Here is a 19615-nt window from a genome sequence, read left to right as displayed (position 1 = left end):
ATGGTATATACAAGGGAGTGTGGTGGGTTACCTTCTATAGGGAATGAGTAGAGGGAGATGCTCCCTCCTCGTCGTCCTCAGGTGGTAACTCTTCAAGGTGCTCATCAGCAGGGGTGTCCATCTCTTCAATGTAGAAGGCTTGCCCGAACACAGTTGGTTTCCTCATTTTCCTCTTGATGTCAAAGTGGAGGATGTTCTCTTTACCCAAATGGAGATCAATCGTGCCCTCCTTCACATTAACAATAGCTCCTGCTGTAGCTAAGAATGGCCTTCCTAGAATCAATGGATCTTGAGCCTCCTCACCCATCTCAAGCACCACAAAATCTGTAGGTATCTCATACCTTCCAATCTTCACAGGGAGGTCCTCTAAGATGCCCACAGGGTACTTCACTGAACGATCAGCTAACACCAGAGAGAGTCTACACTTCTTGTACTGAGTGAATCCAAGCTTCTTTGCAACAGACAAAGGCATCAAGCTGACACTAGCTCCCAAATCGCAGAGACTTTTCTCAAATACCATAGGTCCAAGAGCACAAGGTAGTGTGAAGCTTCCTGGATCCTCTAATTTCTCTGGAACATCAAGCCTCTGGATGATGGCATTGCACTCATGGGTAAGAATCATCATGCTTTCCATCTCCTTCTTCTTTGCAGCTACAACATCTTTCAGGAAATTGTTGTATTGAGGAATCAACATGAAAGCATCGATGATGGGCATTGCAACCTGAGCTTCACTCATTTGCTTCTCAAACAGAGCTTTGTATTTCTCTAGCAGCTGCTTCTTGAATCTACCAGGGAATGGAAGTTTGGGTTCATAGGGAGGAGGAACAAAAGAACTTTCACTTGCTGGAGTAACAACTTCACCATCCTTTACTGTCTTCTTCTCCTCTCCAACCTTTCCTTTACCTTTGGCTTCCACTATCTTCTCCAAGATCTCGTCATTGATCTTCTCATCAACAATCACCACTTCATCATCTATGTTGATGGCAACCCCCTCACCTAATTTCTCAGCATCCTTGGTGAGGGTTCTAGGAGGTAACTGCTTACCACTCCTAAGGGTGATAGCTTTGGCCTCCTTGGGATTTTGGTCAGACTTTCCAGGTAGAGATCCTTGCTGGCGATTCTGGTGAGTGTTCATGGAAGCAAATTGATTCTCTAAATTCCTGACTGTAGAAGCAAGGTGTGAGAATTTGTTGTTGAGCTCATTGTAGCTCCCATCAATCTTGGAATGAAGGTTCTTCAACTCATAACCAACTTGCTTCTCACTTCTAGTCTGAGACTCCAAGATTTGCTTCAGTAAGGTATCAGTGCTGCTCTCTTGAGGAGCAGAGGAACCAGACGAGGGGTTTTGCTGAGGCTGATAGCTGCCTTGCTGGTTGTTTCTTGGCGGATAGCCACTCTGTTGGTTGTTTGGATAGGATTTCTGTTGGTAGTTGTTGTACTGAAAGTTGGGCTCCTTTTTGTACCAGCTACCATTGTTGTTGATGAAACACAACTCCTCTTGACCTTCCAAACCCTCAACCTCATTGACAGCAAGTGGATCTTCCTGCTTGGAGTTACCAACAAACTTCAGCTGCTCTTGGGTTGCTTTTTCAGCAATGAGTAGGTCGATCTTGTCTTCCAAAGCTTTGATCTCTTTCCTCGTCTGCTTATCATCTGTTCTACTGCCTCTGTCGTGGTCTCCACTGTAGACTGCATCACTCTTTACCATGTTGTCAACCAGTTCTTCTGCATCCTCCTCAGTTCTCCCCAAGAAGAACCCATTGCTAGCTGTATCCAGTCTGGCTCTGTACTTAGGAAGAGCACCACGGTAGAATGTGCTCAGCAAGCTCTCCTTAGAAAAGCCATGGTGTGGGCATTGAGCTTGGTAGCCCTTGAATCTCTCCCAGGCTTCACTGAAGCCTTCCAAGTTCTTCTGTTGAAAGCTGGAAATCTCGTTTCTCAGCTTAGCAGTTCTTGAAGTAGAGAAGAACTTCTCCAAGAATGCTTTCTTGCAGTCATCCCAAGTAGTGATGGAGTCACTGGGTAGAGACTTCTCCCACTGACGTGCCTTATCCCCCAAAGAGAAAGGGAATAGCTTGAGCTTTAAGGCATCTTCGGACACACCATTGGTTTTTGACAACCCACAGTAGCTGTCGAACCTGTCCAAGTGATCAAATGGATCCTCTAGAGCCAAGCCATGATACTTGTTGTTCTCGATCACGTTGAGGAGTCCTGATTTGATCTCAAAGTTGTTGGCTGCCACAGCGGGTGCTCGGATTCCCAATCTATGACCATGAATGTTGGGGCGGTCGTAAGTGCCAATGGGTCGAGCTGCTCGCTGTTGGTTTTGAGGTATGTCTCCCATATCAGTACTCAATCTCTGCAAGTGAGCCTGTTGCTCTTCTTCTCTTCTATTTCTAGCACACTCTCTCTCTAAAGCTCTGATGTCTGCAGCTATTGGAACTAGGTTTGATGGACCCCTGCTCCTCAAGTTCATACACCTGTAGATTAAAGGGAGGTGAAGAAAGAGAATCAGTAACAAAAGAAAATAAAAATGACTTAGTCTCAAGCAAGTGACTAAATCTCAATGTTCAAATCTACTCAGAATTTGGCAACGGCGCCAATTTGATGTTAGGAGTTTTCAAGGCTCCTAAGACAAATGTTGTAGTATAAATGATTGTCGAACCAGTTCTGAGGGATATCAAAGCACTGAGAATGCAAGTACTCACTTAATCTAAGTGCAACCAATGATTTAGATGGGTTTTAAACTACTACTAAACTAGAAAGCAATAACAGAATGAAACTTTCTTGACTAAGGGAAAAGAGAACTCATGGGGATAGGGATTAGACCTTGGGTGATCAAGTATCGAACTAAGGATGGCAAATGATCAATCAAACTATCAACCTTAAGCCTAGACACAATTCTAAGCAAGCTCTATGTCTAGATGAATGCTCATTTGCTAACATATCTCAAACATCAAATGTCTTTGGTTGAATAATATGAAAGCAATCATTACTAACAAGTCTATTAGCTATCTTAGCATCTTTAACAACAAATGTCTTTGGCAAAGTATACTAAAAGCCTAGGAGAGTTGTCTCAGGCATTTCATCAAACACCTTTTGGGTGGGAAATGTCTATTGATCAACTTTTGAGTGGCCAACTCAGAAGATGCATTATGAATACTCTACTAGCAAGGAACAAGAATGATCTACACTAAAACATCCTAGAACTAACCTAATCACCCTTAATCTCCCTAACCCATGAATTCAAAAGGTGATTACTCACTAATCTCCATGATTCCTCTTAAACCCATGTTGGATTTCAGATTAATCATGTAGAGAAATAGATAAGAAATCAACAATAACACAAGAACATAACAATCAAAATCCAAGAGATTCTTGTGTATTTCTCAATAGATCAAAAGATAAAAGATAATCTGCCTCTGGTGGCTACAAAAGATCTTTAAAACATAGGTTTTAGAAATGTAAAACGTGCATAATGAAATGACCAAAAGGCCCTTAAGTAAAATAGAAATCGAGCAGATAATAGGCGCGGAGCGACCTCGGCATGTCGCTCCGGCAAGTCGCTCCGGCCTTCGGGAGCGACCTCAGTGGGTCGCTCTGAGAGGTCGCTCCGAGAGCGATTTCTTGTCTCCGGGAACCAAGATGGCGAGCGACTTCTCTCTGTCGCTCTGGACAGGTCGCTCCAAGCTTCGGGAGCGACCTCGCTGGGTCGCTGCGAGAGGTCGCTCCGAGAGCGAGTTGTGTGTCTCCGGACGTGAAAACGCGAGCGACTTCATGGCGTCGCTTTAGGAAGGTCGCTCTGAGAAGTGGGACACAGCGACTTCGTGATGTCGCTCCGGGAGGTCGCTCCCACGCTCGGTTCGTCCAATTGTCACCTTTTCACCTCTTTTGAGCTCCAAATAGCCTCATGTGGTATTCCAGTACCTAATAGAGACTCATGTATGCAAAATGCAACCTAAACATGTCTGAATCCTAATCTATATGATGAAAATGCTCATGGATGAATGGATAAAACAATGCAAATATGCAAGATATCACAGCGCAAAGATGAATTTTTGATTTTTGATTATTTATTTTATTAAATGATATATTTTAAATATTTGATCATATTATATTCACTAAGTAAATATTTTTTTGCATCTTAAACTATCTATTTTTTTACGAGTGTGAGGTATCATATAAACAAATTGAGTATATAGAGTTAATTAGAAAATTGTAAGAACATAACCACTCATGCGATTAGTTTATTTTATTAAAATTATAGAAATTTTTTGATTATTTATTTTATTAAATGACGAATCTGCTATGTTAAGATCTGGCAAATCAGTTTGATTCATTCCTTTCACAAGGGAAGTTAGAAGATTCTTATCATTTTCTCACTCAACCACTCATGCGATTCATACCGAATAATCATACATCCATACAAAACCAACTGATGTTATGTATTCAAAAACTATATTTTTGGTATGAATGAATGGTAACACAAAACAATATGAAGAAATTTTAATTTTTTTACTCCACACTTAAGAGAATAAACTGAAACCAGACCGGATTACAAATTCAACATTCCTACATTAATCCCTTAGTATAATATAAAACATTAAATTTAACCATCTATCTCACTCCGCGCAAAGCACGGGTTACTACCTAGTCTATATTATTAAAAGAGAAGTACAAAATAGAAATATCTCTTAGTTTTACCACTTATTTATATTAGAATGACATTGAAATATTTATTGAACCTATATTTAAGCAAGTTTGTCTGTTCCTAATTTAAATAATAGATTTAAGCATTTAATGTCTTTCCAAAATTTAAATAATGGATTTCCTTTATCAAATCATAACCAAAATAAATTTCCTAATATATTTCGTATTAACATATTCAATATTTTTAATATTTGTAAGTAATAAATAAAAAATAAAAAATCACACAGCATAATCAATTTATATAACATATAAATAAAATATAAAATAGTTTATTCATATATTAGTATAATGCTTTCATAATATAAGTCCAATTAGTTATAAATATTAGATTTGTTTATATTATACATTGTGATATAATAGACGATTAAAATCACAAAATATAATTATTCAAAGTAATAAATAAAATTGTTATGTTTAAAAATGTTATATTAACAATTGTGTAATACATTTTAATCTAAATATATATATTTATACATATATATATATTATACCATTAGTACAAAGAAAAAAATTAAAGTGAAAGTAAATATTTATACGGTCACGGGTCAAGCTATAGAAATAAATAACAACATCATGATTATTTTTTTAACAAATTTATTTTAATAGAAATTATAGTTCCAAATATGTTTATATATTTTATGTATTTATAAATTTATTTTCTTTGTCTTTAAGGAAGCTTAGATTTTGAAATTGGAAAACAATTATGACCACTTCTATATTATTTTAATTAGGAAATTTAAAATTTATATGTGAATATTTTATTAAACTTTTAATCTTTATTTTTATTATAACTGCAAAAAATAATTTTCTATATAAATTTATGTTTCAATATTACAAATGCATCATTTAATATAAACAAAAAACAAAAAATATAAAATAAATATCAGCCCGGTCGGGTGGGTCAAAGTCTAGTTATCATAATTGTAACTCAAAACATTTAAATCGAACACAGAGAAGCAAAAAAGGAAGTTCCAAAAACATAATATCCAAAACGTTATCAATATATATTTCGTAACCAAGGTGAAAATAGTCCCTTGTAAGTGGGTTCTAGACTTCTTGGTAATAGTTAAGGCCAATGATCCATTTTTGCCAGCCGCTTTTGTACTGTTTCAGTAAAATCAGCACGAGGTGTGTATTTTCTAAAGATAAAGTTAGATTCCGGGATAATTTTGAGATAATTACTCAAATACCACATAAAAGTTGTTATATGACTACTATATCATACATCTTTTGAAAATTATTCAAATGTTTGTAAACCCGTAGTAAATTACTATAAACACACTTGCTAAGTTTTTCCTAACTGAAATTATTTATAATTAAAAAACGATTAAAATCATTAAAAATCTATGTCACAAATAATTATAATCCACGTCACACTGTGATCAAAAGATAGAAAAGGTAACCAAACGACGTTTAACTTAAAACTTCATTCGTCGATTAAACCCTCACCGCCGTTTGAGCAGACGTCGTTGTTTTCGTCCGAAATCGTCTTCTCCGCAATTGTCTTCTTCGAAATTGTCTTCTCCGCAAGCGTCTTTTCTGAAATCGTCTTCTTCGCAAGTGTCCTCTCCAAAATCATCTTCTCCAAAACTGTCTTCTTCGCAAGCGTCTTCTCTAAAATCGCTTTCTCCGCAAGCGTTTTTTTCCAAAATCGTCTTTTCTGCAATCGTCTGAAGTCGTCTTTTCCGGTATGTTTCGACGCTTTACCTTTCTGTTTTTCATGTTTGTGATTGAGTTTGATTTATGGTGTGGCTGAGTTAGTTTTCTATTATGGCTTATTTATATATCCATTTCTGCATAAGTTAATTTGATTTACATATGCAGTTGTGGCTAAGCTAGGGTGTGATTGGTGTTACGACTTTCAAGGCTTTAAAAGGTGTGACAGCCTTAACATCATTTTTTTTTTCAATTAGGATTTTTAACATTAACCTCTCTAAAGTTCTCAAAACCAATATTCACTTCTCTCTCCTCTTTCTTTTGTTTTACCTAAAGCCTAGTAAACAAGGCTTTGAAAACAAAATATTTTTTTTTTCTTTTTTCGAAAATATGATTTTTCTTCTCCCATCATCATTATAACCTTTATAAAAATCTATATTAATTATATTATGAAAAACATTTTATGAATCAATCATCTATCTTTTTTACTTGTTATTTTAAGATCCATATTGCCTACCATTTTCAAAATTTTATTATTAAAATCTATAAAGTTTATTTTTAAAAGAATTACTAACTTATATTAAAAATTTGATAAATTTATAACATAATGCATATATAAAGTGGCAGTATAATTAAAAATATAAATTATTGAAATAACATAAATCTTATTTTTAATAACAAATGTTCATTTGTAAAATAACAAATGTCATTTTCATGGCTTTTACTACCAATCACAGTTTTAAAGCCAAAATCTCTACAACCAAAAATCTAAAGTCACAGCCTAAAGCACCAGTCCTTACCAATCGGAGCCCTAGTTTTCTATTGCGGTTGATTATATTTGCAGTAGTGGCTGAGTTAGTTTTCTATCGAGACTGATTTATATATATAGGTGTGGATGAGTTTTTTTTTGTGGTTGGTAAATTGTATGCTTTACGTCTGATTTATTATTGATATGTTATATATGTATTTTATGATCAGATGGATGCTTTTGAAGATCAAGCACGAGATTACCCTCCAAGACCTTACGCTGAAAGGGCTTCTAATCTTGAAATTAAAGACATTAATCACAATTTCCATACGGGAGACTTCCCTCATGTTATTTTGTATTTGAGTTATGCTATGTTTATTGTATTTGATTTATGCATTGTTATATAACTCAGCCGTGTAGTTTATATATCTCAGCCGTGTCATTTATATAACTCATCCATACCTCAAACATACCCTAAAATCGGATTTTTTTATATAATTCATCTGTGTCGTTTAGATAACTCAGTCGTATCGTTTATATAACTCAGTCATGCCTCAAACATACCATAAAATTGGAAATTGTAATTGAAGTACTTAAAAAAATTATGTTGAAGCTCCTCTTATCAACATCAAGAGAATATAAATTGACTGAATGTGTGAAGTTTCTTGAGTTTCCAAGTTGAGACTCTAAAATGATCTTGAGATATATGTTCTCTTACAATTACTTACAAGAATTTAACTTGATCTTGAACCCTAAGTCATAGAAAGTAAACCATATACGATGTACTTTCATTTGAATATGTGTACTTTCTTATATTTCCTAGTAGACATCCTTAAGAATCCTAAACCCTATATCCTATACCTTGAAGCCTAAACTTTAAATCCTATCCGAATGGTATCTCAGCCGTAACGGTCCTATAACACAGCCGTTAAGTATAATTTATATCACGAAGTTTCTTATTTTGGGAGGGAACAAAACCATAAATTCCGGCATGCAAATTTTACTAAATTTTATTAGATTTATCTCGCGAGTTTTCGTCGTTCTATATTGACCACTCTTTGTGAAGCTCCAAAAATATATATCTCGATGGGTGGTTTGGCTTATGACCAAACAACGAATCAGTGGTATATCTTCTTGGACTACATAATTTTGAAGAATCTCCACATCCCATGTCTAATCCCCTTTGATAAATTCACCAACAGTCATTCACAGATGTACCACAGAGGCATTAGGTTTTGCCGGTCTAGCTGGTGTTATAGGAATCAAATGATCCTTCCACATTTGAACCTCATATCCTAAATAAATGTTCTGTCTAATCCCTAGTAGCAGTAATTTTCTTACCGTTGAAATACTACATAGGAAGGATTATCCAACGAGTTACTCGCAATGGCGAGCTAAGTCAATAGTATCTTCCACACAAAACTCGAGCTACCAGAAAGTCTGAAAATTGAATTAATCGCCATATTTGTTTTCCCAGGAGTGCCATATTAAGGTCATGGATCAGACAGAATCCAATTTCACCCTTCTCTCTTGGTAAACAAAGTTTAAGTTCTTCTTTTAGATAGATTTAAATTCTACCAAAAATGTGCAATGACACTCGCAAATCTCTCACATATCTCTAAAGGAAGTAAGAAGATAAACATGGTGTAACCCAGTAGAGCTAGTAAAATAGTTCTGATTAGCACTTATTTCCCCTTTTGATAACCATCAGCATGTCTTTCAGTTCACTCTGTTTTGTAATCTTTCCTTTAAAACAACTTTATATCAGCTAATATCTTTTGGATTTGTATATGTGAACTCATTCCACCTTCATTTTTGATCTCAAGAGTTTCTTTTATTCACTAATTTTATTATCTTGCTTCAGGAAATTCATATATACTTCTATGGAAATTTTCACTATAAGATATCATAAGTAGGTGGATTTCATGATCTATTTATTTTTTCGTTTTGTATGAATGTGCTTGTCATTTATATGAATCTTAAGCATTTTCTGTAGTATTAGTTAAAATACCTGGCAATCTATCACAATAATCACATGTTTAAATATACCATACGGGTTGTATATATATACATATGCAAACATAAAGTGGGAATCTTTGCAAATCGATGACAGAGTTTTGATTTTGATCCTTCTATGATTGTTTAAAATCAGAAATCATAAACCAACGGCGAAATCCAAAACTTGACAGAAATTTGACGCTTGTGTCTAGATTTCAAACTTAGTCTAGGCTGCGATGACAAAATATTGCAGAAATCAGTGCATCAAGGTCACGTCCCCAATAGTGTGGACTCAGGCCTACTATTGTTGGTTTATACTTTTTTATTTGAATTTTTTCAGAAAAAAATCTAAGATGTTTTTACTTATACATTTATATACAAACTTTAAGCTTATGGAATACTTTTCTTTTTGCTTACTAACTTACTGAATATTGTAAATCAATTGTATTATGCAGCTTTTTTCATAACCAGTTGAAAATAGAAAGAAATTTACACAATGGTTAATTAGTAGTGTTGATATATATATCACGTTTTTATAGAAAGTGTTAATATATCACGTTGGATTCGCATTTAGCTATGCCCATATACTATTCTCTATATCTATCACATTTTAACTAAAGCTGCATAACATAGTAGTCTATAATCCGGATGGGGACAAACATATGGGTTTCGTTCAAGCCAGACCTAAGAAAGTGCTTTGAATTCGAATATATAGACTAAGGACCGATTCCACCAAAAAAAAAAGACTAAGGATTGTTTAAAGTAATTCTCTTTTGTTATAAAAAACAAAATTGCTGCCCATAATTTTGCAGCAACTTTGTAGCAGAAGATTTACCCGTACATATATAAATGGTTAAAAAAAATATAGACCCTATACCATTAGAGACAAGATAGCTTCCAAACTAAAATATTCATTAAAAATACAGGTATTCCAATGCTTGAAATTATTGTGTCGAAGGACATATTCACCCAAAAAGACAGGCAAAAAGATTTGCCTAGGCATCATTTTCTTCCTTTCTTATTCTGCAAATATATAGGTCCTAGAAGAATTTAGGGGGTACATGCACAGAGAGAGTCCATTGGTTACATTGCATCTAGATTCAAATCTTACTGCCAAAATATAATGATAATCACAAAGCTTTTTCATATTTAATTGATTGTCTTGTAAAGCCAGATAATGGTTTTATAACTCTAGATAATAGCCATAGTTACATGTCCTCTTGAGTTATGGACTTATTTATGGCCCTATTCATAAAGTTACCATTTGAATAAAGTCAAGTTAGTTATATTGGTCATTGACATCTTTTAATTTTTGAAAACAGGTTGCGTTTTAATTAAACTGTAACGCTTCGCCCGTTCACGGTTAATGGGCTACCCACGCCTGCTCTCTTGGTGCGTGGATCCATTCCGTTCCAATGGTTGGTCAGTTAATTTTTTCGAAGGCTCGAAATCATCGTTTACTGATCCTGCAATCACCACCTGGCCATTCTTTTAGCCTCCCTCGGACGGTATCGCGAATCACTTTCCGATAGGTCACACATCTTTTCACTACTCCAGTCCAAGCATGCTTAACTCTGGAGTACTAACGGATGTGTGACGGAAAAGGTAAGTCAACTTTGGTGACATACGCAGCCAAATCAATCCTCTTAAGCCTTTCCATATATCACAACTCGAGATGTTACAATTCACCCTCTCTTAAAGAACGCAATGTTATCGTTGCGCCTCACGACAGGTCTCAAGATACCTCTCGGGTCAGAACCGAGATGGTTAACCAGGTTCGATACCTCTTGTAACGTTCTGACCGCCTACAGCTAATGAGCCATCCACGCCTGCTCTCTATTCCCGTGGACCCCATCTCGTTCTAACGGTCGGTCTGTTAATTTTTTCAAAGGTTCAAAATCATCGTTTATTGATCCCGCAATCACCACCTGACCTTTCCTCGTGCTTTGGCCTCACTCGCATGGTATCGGAAATCACTTCCCTATAGGTCACCCATCTTTTTACTACTTCAGTCCAAGCACGCTTAACTCTGAAGTTCTAAAAGGATGTGTGAGAGAAAAGGTAAGTTAACTTTGGTGACATAGATAGCCAAATTAATCCTTTTAAGTTTTTTTCATATATCACAAGGGATGTTACATAAACTTTGTCATGGAGGAGTTTTTGTTTTGATAGAAGATGTGTGGAATTCGATATCAAATTCTTCAATCAACCAAATAAAAAATGAAATTTAAAACGAAATCTATCACTTCTTAATACCACAAGTGCTGTTAGCCCACGTATTATATACGATGCATCAAATCAGGAGTGGGCATAAACCAAGTACTTGCTAATTTTCGAAGGCTTGATACTTGGCTTGGCTCGTTTAAGTAATCGTGTTTGAGACTTGAATTTGGCTTGTCTAAAACAAGTACTTGCTATATCAAGTACTCGAGAAAAAAATCAGTACTTGCAAGTTACTTGGTCCGATTCATTACTTGATAAAATCAAGTACTTGTTTCAAAAGTATTTATTATTTGCAATTAAGTAAAATAAAGCATAATCTCATACAATGAATTTTGGTTTTTTTTTTATATTAAAAATCTTTACTCGAATCTAATATGTTTATTTGATTTCAGTTACAATATAAATAATAAATAAAATTTGTTAAATATATAATAAAAAATTAGAAACAAGTAGCGAATATTAGGTAAAAAATAGTAATTAGGCAAATATTAAAAGATATAAAGATATTTTAATGACTTACATTTACAAATAATAAGATTTATTGACTTATTATTCGACTTAACAATGTCGAGAACTTGAATTTTAAGTGAAATAAGACAAACAAGACAAGTAAAAGAAACATGACTCATCCAATTTTAAAATGTAAATGGATTAAAATTGTGAAACTATAAAAATTTATATAAGTAACAAGTACAAACGAGTTAAGTAGTTATATTTTTTTAAGGACTTGGTACTTGGCTTATACTTGCAAGTTTCTCATTTCAGAAACTTGTTACTTGGTTTGATCACTACAAGTAATTGATTTACGAGACAAGTAGCGGGTAAGAACCGAGTATCGAGTATCCGTACCCAGCCCTACATCAAACCGAGAGAAATTAGGTAACAAACCGAAGCTTCGTGAGGATTAGCCGATTGAATAGTGTCACAAAGAATACCACTTAAAAATGAGAGAAATATAATTGGGTAAACGATGAGAGGAAGAAACTATAATAATCTCACGTGCTAGTGAGACAAAACAAGGAGACATAGACAAGATATGTTCCGAGAAGATCCAAGCATTCCTCGTGACACTGTTCCTATCTCCTATGATCATTTCTTTTTTTTTATTATCTTCTTCTGCTTGGGGGACCAAAAACACTTCAATATATATAATAAGGCCATTTTTTTCTTCTCATAATCTATTGAGATATATATTAGCATATATTAGCTAAGCTTTTCGGTATCTGCCGTCAATTTTTAACGCTCGATATGTTCATAGATTTTCTTAACATATCTTGTTGAGCCGATCATAATATCTTCAATCGAGCTATTTTGTCAAACATTAGTATAGTGTTTTCTTAAGAGTTATCTGAACTTCTAATCAGAAAATAACTATGATACTATGTATAGTATATACAGTACCTTGAAAATCTTACGGTTTTATTGAAATATCGGGAATAAGACAATATACAATTGAATTTTATCTTATACAATAACTTATTAAAGAATGTGAAAGAATAATTTGGGAAAGTTAAAAAAAAAAATTTTAGAAACAAGCCTCGTATTCTCAATAATGTTTTTTTTATTTATACTGAAGTCTATAATAATTTGAGGTTCTATACGAAAGAGTTTAGTATTTTTAGCGTCAATTCGACACGGTCGACAGATACCAGAACATTTAGGCCATACCTCGAGACCAGTCATAAGATGGAAAACTAAAAAAACTTGAGTGGTAGATTAATTTTAGTGTGACAATCTGTCATGTGAACCCAACCTAGCCCTACAAAGCAACAACTCTAATCTTTCACCTTTGAGTTCTCACTAATTCTTTCAGACATATTAGTGATGCACTCGACGTTCTTCGAACTTAAGACCTCAACTTTTAACGACTCTCTCAAGATAGATTATCACCAATTAATCTACTTAGAATATGTGTTCTACATGACCAGTTTGGGGTCCACACGACAGAAATTCACATAAAATTAACTTTTATTGTAACACTTGTCCCGTGGATCCCACTCGTTCCATGGATCCCACTCGTCCTATGGATTCCAGGCCTGCAGAGCACCGACCCTAACCCCTCACCTGTAACAACCTTCTTATAGGACAAGTTGTCAGCAATTGATCTACAATTCAATTGATGACAACTTATCATGTGGGAATGTTGTTAAAAGATGAGGTCTAAGGTTCAAAGAACGTCAAAGGCGCCAATGAGAATTCACAGATGAGGGGTTCGAGTTGTTGCTCTACAGTCCACGGAACTGGTGGGATTTACGGAACGGGTTGTAACAATTGGTGAATCGTTTATTTTTTTCCTTTACTCAATTTTGTTTTATAGCTAGGAAAGCGTCCAACTCCTCCTTAGTGCAAAGCTTAATTGAATTGCATATTGTCTTAATCATAGTTGGGCTATGTACATTGTTGCACGTTACGTATTTTTGTTGCATTTGTGCTGCCACCATTCATCTCTCTCACACACCTATACTGAATGTTATGCATTGCATTATATTAGTTCGATAAACAATTATGCAAAAATATTAGTATTTCGTATCCTTATTTGTCTGAGTGGAACTATGATTCATAACAGAAAAAAAAAAAAGACAAATCATTTTATGTTAACCAAGCGGAACCAAAGTCCATGACATGATATATCAACCTACACGCAGTCTTGTTGTTCGACAGAGAAAATCAAATACATAATCTCTACGAATTTAAACAATGAGACCCTAGATTATCGACCACCGTGCCACTATAAAGCATGTGTGAGTTGTAGACAAACAAAAAGAACTTGATGATGCAGTAATAGAGAACTGGACTAGATTCGTAGCAGACATTCCTGGTCATCCTTGAATGGCACTTTATGAGAAGGAGCATCACAGCTAATCAAGTCCGAGGATACACCAATTAATTTTGTCTCAGACCAACATTTTATTCTTGTAAAATTAAATCATACAGAAAGTAGCATCTACAACCATAGCCATACGTCGTCCGAATCATAAAGTAAATGAATTTTGATACAGTATATATAAGTGAATAAACTGTCAGAAAATTATTTCCTGATAGAATCTTATCTGCTAATAATAGCAAACCCAATTAATGTTGAAAAGTTAGTGCATTTTTATAAAAATCTCTATTTTTGTTAAAATTTATCTTTTTTCATTAATGTGTCTTTTCATTAAAGGTTGTATTTTTCCAATATGAAACTATTGTAAAAAAAATGTGAATAATTTCTTTTTTGGATGAAATTTTAAATTTATTGATAGTGGTAAAAAGAATAGGCATTTTACATGTGTGAAGAAAAAAGAAGCTATACTACTATAAGAGCTAAAGCAGAATTAAAAGACTTATTGCCTATGGTATTTGTATAAAGACGTCCAAATACTCATATCGTTACTTCGAACCATCGCCTCACGAGTCCCTCCAGTTTATTTCCATACAGATATCCCAATGATGAGATTATGTTTTGATGTGTCTTTCATCATAAAATGTATATTAATTGATTAATTTTTTTTTGTATAGAATTTTTTTATGCTCTCTTGGCGCTGAACAAGGTGATTTAGGGTTTCTATGGTGTCGCGACAATGGGATCCGGGTATCAAAGAGGGAAAGTGGATCGGAGTGGATTTCTCTCAAATAAAGGTTCGAGGAGATACGGAAAGTCGATTTCATTAAGATCGCGAAGGAAAGTGATGACTAGAGGAAGGGGTTTTTCGGTGAAACTATCATCAGGTGATCAGGGCTGGGTTTCCATCATCATTAAGATGAAATCAAGTCTCTATCAAGGTAATTTCTCAGTTTCTTTCATGTCGTGGATTTTGTCACTTTGTAAGGAGATACAAGGGATCAATTTGGGATATGAGTTTATTTGGATATGGAGAAAATGGATTCTCCGAGGTACTGGGTTTCAAAGATCATGGATTGTGTCTATCAGCGAGATTGCGATGGAGTGTTGCAATTATGGAGGATCTGATTTCATTATTGAATATTTTCTTGACAATAGAATGGCGATGTGGTCTCATTATAAAAGGATGTTGGGGTCTTTGATATTTTGCATAAGTTCTTCTCGTTTCTTATCAATTATTTTTAAAAAATATCAAAGCTTTCTTTGTATCATGTCGCAGAGCCATCTGCTAAGAAACAATGGAGAGGGGACCCGCAAAAGGCTGAAGATTTCGGTGCCTCACTTTGATAACTCTGAGTTGGTCAAATCTTTCTCCAAAACGTTGATTGGAAGATGCATGAATCCGGAGGAACATGAAATGAAGGCGTTGATCACGAATATCCCAAAGATCTGGAAGTTGGAAGATCGTGTTGTCGGCACAGAATTGGGACATGGAATGTTTCAGTTCGTCTTTGAAAAGGAGGAAGACATTGATGGGGTCTTGAAGCTCCAACCGTTTCATTTTGATTATTGGATGCTCTCTCTGGCAAGATGGCAACCAAAGAGGTCTCAAAACTTCCCGTCGGAGATACCGTTTTGGATTCAGGTTTTGGGCATTCCTTCGGAGTTTAGAACGGCTCCTACTAATGAAAGTATCGGGGATGCTATTGGAAGAACGGTGTAGGTTGATGTGGAACAGGCCCGAGTCCAAGTGGTGGTAGACACATTCAAAGAGCTTTGCTTCGAAACCACAATAGATTTTAAGGGAGGTGTGTTTTATGAGGGGGAGGAAGCTCTGGTGTCTTTGCGGTACGAGAAGCTCTTTGGCTACTGCAAACTATGTTCCAGTCTTTGCCATAAAGATGAGAAGTGCCTTTTGGAGAAGATGAACACAAAAAAGAGTCCAGAGAGAAAAAGGGAGATAAGAGAGGAACACGGTGGTTGGTATGATGGAGGAAAGTACGATGACAGGGCCATAAGCTACAAAGGGGTTGTTATTAATGGTAATGGAAATCAACAGAATAGAGACCAAGAGAGCCGAGATCATTACGGGAAGGGGAAAGGAAAAATGTTTGAAGAAGCGAACTCGAAATGGGTGAAGGTTACGGAGAAAGGTTCTAAGAGAATCTCTACCTATCGTGGAAACTCTCGCGGTGATGGTGAGAACTCATATCGAAGACCGGTGCGCAGAGAGGAAACGCGAGTGGGTGGTCAGGAGAACCAGAATCATATATTTCCATGGCGTGCACGAGTTCAGGAAGCTCAAATGAAACGCGGGAGGAGGTCTGCGAGGATGGGGAGATCAAACATGCTTAGGAGGGGCTTACAATCGCGCCTTCTCAAGAATTTCAAGAGGCACTGACTATGACTCAGGCGGATGGAACATTGGTAATTTCGGATCCCATTGAGGAAGTGGAGGGGTTACAAAATATACAAGGTCTTTTAGAAAATCAGGTGGATGATGAAGAAGATGGATGGAGATGGATGAAGTTAAGGCTATTTTTCTTGAACATGAGATTGATATGGATGCTGCGGATGACTTACCGGATATCTCAGAGGAGGAAGCTGAGGGAATGCTCATGGGTCAAGAACAGGAGGAAGCTCCTGCTCATGAGGGAGAGGCTCAGGTTTTGGTTAAAGCAGATAAGGATGCAACTGCAGAAGAATTGGCAAAGAAACAGGGGACCCGTAAGCGTTTGTTTAAGCCAAAAGTTGCCACTGCAGGAAGTACAAAGATGAGGATCGCTTCTGCGCTAGTTTCACCTCGTAAACGTGCTGCAGCTAAGCCGGGAATTCGTCATGGGGAGAACAGTAAGCAACTGGAGAGTAAGGGACCTTCAAACCTGAAATCGGGACATCAGAAAGGTTAATTTATGGATTAAATCTATCTTATATCAAGAAATAAGGGTTTGGAATCTGGGTTTGGGTTTTTAATCTTTTCAATAAGCTCTACGAGCATTTGCATTTCTTTGGGGTGTCAGGTTTTTATGGAGTCTGTTTGTTTCTTGTTGTTAGATAAGATAAATGTTATCTTGTCATTTAATGTTATGGCTTTGCAATTGAAGATTATTGGTATGTTGAGTTGTTGTTAGTGGCGTTCTTTACGGCTCTATATTTCTTATGGTTTTCTGATTGAGGTAAGCCATTTAGTAAAATATGGAATGGATAGTGAATTTAGTTTGCGGTTTATGGAAGGTTATTACATTGGTTTGGGATGTGATTTGTTTGGTTATAGGGAGTGTAGGAGAGGTCACGGTACATCCTTGTTAGTTCTGTTTATTGAGCCTCATGGCTCTGAGCTTACTGATAACGGGTGGGTCTGGCTCAAAGGAAAAATTGTTATTGGTCATGGAAAAAATGTGCGTTTTGGTGAGATATATCAGGTTAGTTTAGTAGGAACATTACGTGTTTTAGACAATTCTATGATGAGGGGAACTTGGTTATGTAATATATGGCAGGGAAAGAAAGTGGTTAATCACATTGGAAAAACCATGGTTCGATTATATTATTTGGAGATGGCTATGGTTGCCAGGGAACCGAGACTTGTCCAATCACGTTTCGACTGGCATCAGGAGAGTTATAAGGGAGGAATCAGTCTGAATGGTGTCTCTTTAAACACATTCACTTCCCTGGTGGTATGGAGGTATCAACGAAAGGACCTTCAAACATTCGAAGAAGCTGGAAAGGGTGTGCAATTGATATTGTCGGGGCATGGAGGTTTCGAGGCATGTGGTTTAGGCTTAGTTTTGAGCTGGAGATTACGGGGTGACCTCCCAGGTTTGGTACCGTTAATAAGATCTCAGTGGGATCAGCTCTTTTCATATTTCTGGTGGTCAAGATGTTTAACTAAGTTGTATGAAGAAATAATAATTTTTATGGCTATTATTGAACTAAAAAGCAGCTTTCATGGCTTGTGGTTTAGGGGTGTTATTAATTTAGAGTACAAAAAGTTAAGAAGTGGTTTTCATAAGAACGTTAAAATATTTGGAACTCCCGAGGGACAATTCATTAACATATTGCCACTACATTGCAAGTTATTTGAAATTTTTGTTTTCATCAGGAAATGGACGGCACTAAGTAGTGCTAAAATTATAAGACTAATTGCACTTCATTTAAGGCAAGAAGAGCAGGGATCAGGACTAGGGACATCAATGAGACATCAAAGATTAAGGATATCATCAAATCCAAAACCCTTAGTTCTATGGAGCATCTACAATTTATTTTAAATGAGAGCACTAAGTTGGAATTGTAGAGGAGTGGGAAGCAAGTGGACTATAAATTATCTAAGGGAGATATGGCCCAAGAATAAACCTGATTTCTTATTTTTATCTGAAACGAAGCAAGATACAGAGTTTGTTCAATTTTTCAATCACATTTTGGATATGATAGCATGGTAACTGTGGATTCTATAATAATGAGTATCAAGTTAAGATCTTATATTCAAGTAATAGGATGATAGATGTGGAAGCGGTGGCGCTGGGAAAAAAAGTTTTCTTAACTTTTGTGTATGGAGATCCAGTACAAAAGTTGAGAGAACATGTGTGGGAACGGTTAACTAGATATGAGCTCTCACGTTCAGAGCCATGGTTTATTATTAGAGATTTGAATGAGATTATAGATAATCATGAGAAAGATGGGGGATATCTAAGAAGTGCTGATTCTTTTGTTCCTTTTAACAACATGATTAGAGACAGTGGTTTATTAGAGTTCCCGGCTCGGGGAAATAAAATATCCTGGAAAGGACGGCGGGGGAAAGGGAAAGGGGCGGTGACGGTTCGATGCCGTTTGGATCGAGCTCTAGCAAATGAATAATGGCACACATTATTTCCTTGTTACTATACAGAATATCTAGGGATGGTAAGTTCTGATCACCGACCAGTAGTGGTCTTCCTAGATGATAAAGTGGTCAGACGGAAAGGACAGTTTCGGTTTGATAAGAGATGGATTGGACATGAAGGTTTTATGGAATCGATTGCCATAGGATGGTATGAGGACTATGATGGAAGTGTAGGAAATATTGTGGCCAAAATAAGAAATTGTCGTCATGAAATTTTGAAATGGCGGAAAGCCAATCCACCATTTGGAAATGACAAAATAAATGATCTTCAAAAAGCTCTGGAGGAGGTGCAGACAGATGATAACAAATCTCAGGAGGAAATTTTGGAGGTATCTAGGAAATTACAAGATGCATACAAGGATGAAGAGAAATATTGGCATCAGAAAAGTAGGAATATGTGGTACACATCAGGGGATCTCAATATAAAATTTTACCATGCCTTAACAAGACAAAGATGTGTTTGTAATAAGATTGTGGGTCTACATGATGAAGCCGGGAATTGGATTACTGAGGATACTGGTGTAGATAGAGTGGCAGTAGAATATTTTGAGAACCTTTTTAGTACCACTTCCCCATCTGAATT

At 36.1% G+C, this 19615-nt stretch overlaps 1 non-coding gene across 1 annotated transcript; it reads left to right on the top strand.

The window, feature by feature from the left end:
• The first annotated feature begins 1838 nt into the window (after positions 1-1838).
• LOC125579624 lies at positions 1839-1945 on the top strand. The gene has a single exon (XR_007317684.1). It is a non-coding gene; the product is annotated as a small nucleolar RNA R71 (small nucleolar RNA).
• The last annotated feature ends 17670 nt before the right edge of the window (positions 1946-19615 follow it).

This window comes from Brassica napus, chromosome A10 (genome assembly GCF_020379485.1).
Source record: "Brassica napus cultivar Da-Ae chromosome A10, Da-Ae, whole genome shotgun sequence".
Classification (NCBI taxonomy): domain Eukaryota; kingdom Viridiplantae; phylum Streptophyta; class Magnoliopsida; order Brassicales; family Brassicaceae; genus Brassica; species Brassica napus.
This window is presented reverse-complemented; position numbering and strand designations above follow the sequence as displayed.